A 7,269-nucleotide genomic window follows, 5' to 3' on the forward strand; every position below is an offset into this window, starting at 1 on the left:
AGGCAGGCAATGGCCAAACTGCCTCTGAATGTCTCTTGCCTTGGAAACCCCAGAAGAGGTCACCATAACTCAGCTTTCCACCACCACTGACAGCCGATACTTTCACCGCGGCCAACAGAAGCAGCTGCCCCAAACCTCTTGCTGGGGGGGGTGGCGATTGCCCACAGCTGCTCCCCCTCAAAGCTGGGAGGGGGGAGAGAAGAGCAGTCTCAGAGCCAAGCTACAAGTGACGAATGACACTTGCCTGGCAAGTGAACAGACTCACGTGTATTCCTCCCTGTTCACTTGCCATTCACTTGCTCTCCACTTGATCAAGTGGAGCTCAAATAAATGGCAAGTGAACAGGGAGGAATACACGTGAGTCTCTTCACTTGCCAGGCAAGTGTAATTCATCACTTGTAGCTTGGCTCTCAGACTTCTGGTGGCATTTGTAGCTTCTGCCCATCTTGTACAGGGCAAAGACTGCTTCTTGCTTAGGCCTGACTCGAGAGTGGCAGCGATTCTGGGAATTCATCCTGGACTTCAGCCCAAGAATCAGTAAGATCACACCTGCCTGAACTTGGAGGCTTTGTATAGTGACTGTAGCTAGTAGCTGTTGAGTTACTGTGCTTTCTTTAACATGCTTATAAGTCCACTTTTCTCACTGAGACTCAAAGCCTAGAAAGTTACAGAGTGACGACGATGGTGGAATAAAGAAAACAGTGCAGTGACTAGATTACAAAAACTCAAAAATAATGAAGCACAAACAAGATAACACATACAATAAAGCGGGCAATATGCTACAAGCCTTTGTGTTCTCCAAATAAAGACTGGCACGAAAGGCAGATTGCAGCCCTGAACCAGGAGGACAAAGTCTGTACCGGGCAGTCCAAGATCAAGAATCCCCATACCCTGAATAATGTAGCTGGCTCCATTAGGGCCATGTTGTCTGCTTGAGAGGATAGGCGAATCATGCAGAGCGCTAAAACTCTATTCCTTTGGACAGAGGAAGCCCAGCTCACCACCAGACCTGGGGACAAAAAGCATTCTGTCCCTTTACCATGGGCTTAATATGCAGAAATGGGCTGCTGAAGTTTTTCGTGGCATGAAGGTCAACTGGGAAATAATATCCCATTCAGCCTCTGTTAAAGGTACTGACTATTTTTTCCTCCAGCCCTCCCTCCAGCCAGAAAGCAGAATTATTCCTCCTTCTAGAGCAACTATACCTGCTGGTTAGCCCTCCTCAATACTGCCCCCCCTCCATGTTTCTGTCCTGAATAGACTGGGAAATACTGAAGAACTACATCTCATAGGGCAGCTGGCTGGAATAGAAAAGGACACCTCCTGGATCTTGAAGATTTGGACCCAAGTCAAGAAATGCAGCTCGCCACAGCACATACATTAGGCAGACCTAGGCAATTGTCTAGGGTGCCAGGGGTAGGAAGGGCACCAAAAGAGTCTCAGGGCAAGTTCTGGACTGGGTTAGATCAGCCGTGGGGGTGGTGCCACCTTGCAGATGCTACCAGGGTCAAGCTAGCACCGTTATAATATATTTAAAATAAATATTTGTTATACAGTGTACACAGTAATAATATTAAAAACAAAGGGCCTGAATGCCAAGCTACACAGGAAAGCTTTAAGATAAGCTGTAACATTCTCCAAATACAGTTGATAATTTGTAGAATGTTACAGCTTATCTAAAGCCTGACATTCAGGCCCTTTGTTTTTAATTTTATTACTGTGTACACTGTATAATAAATATTTATTTTGAATATATTATAATGGTGATAGCTTGACCCTTGGAGCGTCTACAGTGTATTTCGGGTTGAGTTGTGGTGTCCCCCCCTTCTTTCTTTGTTTGGTCCCACCTTGCCCCAAGTTCACCACATTATGGGCAGCAGCACCGGGGTCCAGGGAGTGCTAGTCTGGCCTGCCTCCTCCCAGCCCGCTATGCCTCCAGTCCCCCCAAGGGATGGAGGAAGGAAAAACAAAGCTTTTGGGTTCCTGCTGGCCATCTAGCAGTATCGGCTTCTTGCCTGTCTGGCTCCATGACCCCTGCCCGTGTCATGGCAGGGGGTGCCAAAGTCATGGGCTGCCTAGGGCTCCAAAAACCCTGGGTACATTGGAAGGGTAAGAAAAGCTGCGCCGGTTTAAACTCCCTCCCGGGCATCACAGTGAAATGAAGAGGTGAAGCCCACCCAAGGCATAATCTGGTTGACATCTCTAAACGTCTCTTGCTTGGTGGCTTTCTCAGACTGCATGCAACGGCTTCTTGGTGACCCCGAGATCAGCACCAGTTTAGGTAAGGGCTAACTTTGTCTGGGGCAGGGCAGTATTATTCATAAGGCTGATTAGGCCGAAGCCTAAGGGCCCCGCAGGGACTAGGGGCCTCTCAATTTTTTTTGCTGAGGCACACCACCAGATAAATTACAATTAATTGATTCTCTTATATAACCTCTGTGAATAAGATAATTAACTGCTTCCTTATTGAAATGAAACAAATTGTCTCTTATATTAAAACAATTATCCATAAGTTATATATATATATATATTAATAATAAAAATTTTATTCACTTCAGAATATTACAGTATTGAACAATTATACCCCCAAAATGTGCTTTCCTGAAGAGTTCTACTCGTGCAATAAAAATATTTTTAAAATTGTGAATAGAATTCTTCAAGAGACCCTCAAAATGGCTATGTACTGCGGCCTAGTATCTACCATACCAGAGTCAGGCTGTCAGCTGTAGTGGGGTGATTGAAGCGCCGGAGGGGGCCCAGAATACCTGAAAGCCTAGGGGCCTGGCCATGGGTTAATACGGCCCTGGTCCAGGGGTGTCACCAGCGCATTTGTGCCACTTGTTATGGAGGAGCTTCAGCAAAGCACTTCATAGGAATTAGGATGGTTTTACCAGAGGGTTCAGTCAGACCCTCTCTTGTTACCCTTGGGGAGGCTCTGAAGGGCTGAATAGTAGGGGAATTCCTGCCTTGCCTCCTCTGTGTGAGACGTGTGTGCGGCCTGAAGAGAGCAGATGATTCTCTCCTGGATAAATAATCCCCGGAGGGTATTTGGTTATGCAACTCCATCCAGCTTACAATATAAAAGGGGATTAATTTTCATGGCTAAGATACTCTAATTGATTTAAAACCGCATTCAGGTCCTCTTTGCGGCAACTGATGCCCCACTCGTGTGCTTGCCAGCTGGTCCTACTGCTGCAACAACCAGCATCTGCCCCCCCTTCCTCTCCAATCAAAGCTCTCTGCCTTCAACAACTGCCTGAAGGTAGAAATCCAACAGGAGCAGCCTTCCCCTTTCAAGGTGATGCAGCAATGGGGAAAGCTGCACCTTTTGCATTTCTGCCTTTATTGAGGATTTTTACAGTGCCTTTCCAGAGAACTGTCTTATCATGTAGCTGTTAAAAATACAGAAAAATGTGGCGAGTCGCGACCACAGAAGGTGTAACAATGGTAGGGAGCCCGTGGCAGAACCTTCACCCCAGAAGTCATGCTAGATGTTCTACTTGGGAAATAATTATAATAACCACATCTGAAGAAGTGAGCTGTGACTCATGAAAGCTCATACCCTCACACAATTTTTGTTACTTAGAGGTACTACTGGACTCCTTCTCTTTTCTACAACCACATCAAAGTGATATTTCTTTTATATTGCAAACGCCATCCCACAATCTCCACTCCATCACCATCGAATAGGAATTCCCGTAAGAGCCATGCAGTAAATCTGAACAGTTTTCTTTGTTGGTGTTTTTCTTAAATCAAACCCTGCTTGCAGTCTGAAGTGCTGCAGCCAAGACATGGATTTACTCCTTCTGTGGGAAGTAGGCCAAATGTCTCCATTCTGCCCTGGGGGAGAGACTCTTCCATGGCTCATGCTGGTCGCAGAAGCAGCTATCTGAGCCAAGCGATTCAATTACAGCCCCTTTAAAAATAGGTGCTCTGCAATCAGGCCTGGGTTTCTAAAAAGAGGTGCCAGAGCTTCACGCCTGCTTCTGCCCTCTCAGCGCAGGAGCCAAACGGCTTAGATGTGGTTGTCCAGTCGGGCAGTCAATGTGTTCCATGTGCAGCTCAGGCAACTTTCTGGAGAACTGGGGGCGATGCCTGTGGAGGGGAGGATTGGGGGCATCTATGGCATACCATAGAGTTTGCCCGCTGAAGCTGCCATCATTATTATTAGGCTTCTAGCCCACCCTCCCAGCAAGCGGACTCAGAGCAGGTTACAACGAACTGTAATGGATAAAGTGTTCCTTAATACCAGGGCAGAATAAAGACTAGCACAATACCTGGGCAACTGAAATTCACTTGGGGGCTGAATGAGAGTAAACCAAGCAAACCTTCATGGGGAGGGCATACTGATAGCCAAAAGCATAGATGGCTTTAATCCATAGAATTTACCCTCTGATGCAGCCATTTCCACCATGGAAACTGATCTCTGTAGCATGGAGGCCAGTTGTAATTGTGGGAGGGATAGCCATTGTGGGGTTGGTAGCCATACAACATCAGACCTGGCATGGTATAGTGGTTAGAGGGTTGGACTAGAACATGGGAGGCCCAGGTTCAAATCCCCATTCTACCATGGAAGCTGGGTGACTTTGGACCAGCCTAACCTACCTTGCAGGGTTTTTGTAAGGATAAAATGGAGGAAGAGGCATGTAAGCTGCTTTGTGTCCCCACTGGGGAGAAAGGCAGGGTATAAATGAATAGTCATAAAGATATACACTTAGGCCTTGCCCACTTACGAGGCATAGGGGGCAGCCACACCTAATGAAGATCAATCTGAGATTTGCCAATAAATTTCTGAGCATTCTGAGAGAATCCTCACTCAAGAGGGCCAGAATGAAGCTTAAGAATCACAGTGCTGGTGAGGCAGTGCCTTTTTAATCAAAGGGGAAGGGGCTTGGAACGCTTTGAAATGCTACTAATAGCAATTGTGTTCCTTGGTAGTCAGTGATCACTCTGAATCTTGACAGATGTCTCATTAGGCAGATGTGGAGAAATGCAGAAGGCAGGAGATTGTATACTCCAATCTCCTGCCTCAGAAATAAAAGCACGGGAAGGCTTTAAGAGGTGCATCTTCGTGCCCATTGCAGCAACAACCCAGGGGCTGGCATTTGACTTGATCATAAAACTCAGTTTAGAATTCCAAAAGTGTGAGCACACGAACACAAATACCAGGCCAAAGTGAGGTCTCAGCAGCAACAGCGTAGAGAATGCAAAGCTGCAGCCGCTGGCTTTTTCTGTGGCTTCCAGTGCCCTCTAGAGGCCTGCAACAGAAATCCCACCGTTTTCTTGTGTTTATTGCACTGCAGGCTGTTTAGGCTTTCTTAGGCCAGCCACAGCTTGTTTATCCATAAGGTGCTACTGGACTTGAATCTTGCTGTTCTACTGCAAACCAACGTGAAACTTACTTGGACACAGTTTTGTATGATTTTTAATAACTGCATCGTGGACCAGTTGTTGATACTATAAGCATGAGCCATTAGCCACCTAGCACATCTAGTTTTTTTTGGACTTCACACACCTTTCAGAAAACAATTTCCAGAGGCTGCTCCAGGCAAGAAATAGGGGTTTGTTTGGAGACCAGCGGCAGCACTATCGAAACAGCCCCCACCCCCAATGTTACATGAGCCTTTGGAGAATAGACCAAAGCTTTGATTCAAAACAGAAACGCAACCTAGCTCAAACGGGACCGATGCTGCCACAGCTTTTCCCAGGCCCGTGGTGGGGCATTTTTAAAGTCATGAAGACACAGGCTGCTTGAGTGGTGAAAAGTGTCAGCACATACCCACCCAAGAACTTTGTGTTTATCAGTTGGGGTGGCTTCATGGTTCCATATGGTCATCAAGCGAAGAATCCAATATTTGTAAAAACTGATAGGGTTACATCACTGTGCCTTTGCACGCAGGTTCACTAGATCAACAATACAGGAGACAGCAAATTTAGGGTGAAGACATTCTAAAGGCCAAATGCTTCAATGGAAACCACCTGTTTTCACGTGCAGGAAAGAAACTCCTTTCACCGCACTTCAGACTGGAGTAACTCTGCAAAGAACTGCACTAGCTGGGCCTAGGAACGGGCTGTTAGAATGCCTGCCTACACCCTTAAGAAGTACAATGGGTTTCTTGGAAGCCGTGAATCCTCAGAGTTGCCAAGTATGGGGCAGGCTGCCAAACTGAAATCCTGTATTCATGAAAAGGGAGTGCAATGTATGTGTGCATTTTGTATACATGTGACACACCAATTCCAGTATTCGACTTACCTCTTGCCAAGGCAAGGATCACAGGAACTAGTTGTCTTCCCAGAGAGAGTGCCGGTAACACCAGGATTTTTGCTTGAACAGGTGTGGGAACTGAATTCGGAACCTGCTTAGGAAGGCGCTGATCCAAGCAGCACTCCCTCCTAGTGTTTGCAAGAGTCAAAGCTGATTTGTCTCTAAGGGGGTCCTTTCTCCCCAAGCACTTTCAGAGTGCTTATCTTCCTCTTTCCCAAACTGTACCTTCTTTAAGTGTTTCAGACCAAACCAGACTCTTATGTGTAAAATTTATTAGCCTCGTGGGGCTTTTCTTCCCTTGTTTTAGTGGCCAAAGCTATTATTGCTTTAGATTTTGGTCTAAGCAACACAATACTTAGCCTGGAAAAGAGAAGCAGGATTGGCTAGTGTGGCAAGAGGCTCGAACTGGCCCAAGAGGTCCAACAGCCAACTCCAAATCGCTGATCCTTCACAGGCGGGAGAGACAGGAACTGGCTGTGGGGGAAGGGGAAACCAAAGTGCAGTAAAAAAAAATCTCAGCAATTTATAATGCGAGAAATTAACCCCCATCCCAAATTAAAGTTTGCCAATTCTACTCTAGGGCAGATAGTTAAGAAGCAGCCACCAAGTTGGACACGTTTTATTTTTTTCCCCAGTTTTAAAAAAAAATATAACATCACAGTTTGTAAACAATTATTACAATATTCAAAACCACAACAAACAGACTGAACACATAACCCAAGAATAATCTTCAGTCCTGGAGGGGAATGCTGAAGGGCGGAGGTAGCGGGGCTGAAGGGGGAAGGAGAAGCTCAGCTGTGATCTCCCAAAATGCTGGTTTGGAGGCCTTTCCCTCTTCAATGCGGGTCAACTGGGAGCCCCATGGAAACCCCATGGGGACAAGCTCCATCCCACTCCACCAGCCTGCTCAAGGTCATCCCAAGATCACGGTCTCTGAGGGGCACCTTCAGGACTGCCTCTTACTTGCTCTGCCCATCTTGGAGCTGTTCTCTTTCAGCCTCAGT

The sequence above is a fragment of the Eublepharis macularius genome, chromosome 15, assembly GCF_028583425.1.
Source record: "Eublepharis macularius isolate TG4126 chromosome 15, MPM_Emac_v1.0, whole genome shotgun sequence".
In the NCBI taxonomy this organism is placed as follows: domain Eukaryota; kingdom Metazoa; phylum Chordata; class Lepidosauria; order Squamata; family Eublepharidae; genus Eublepharis; species Eublepharis macularius.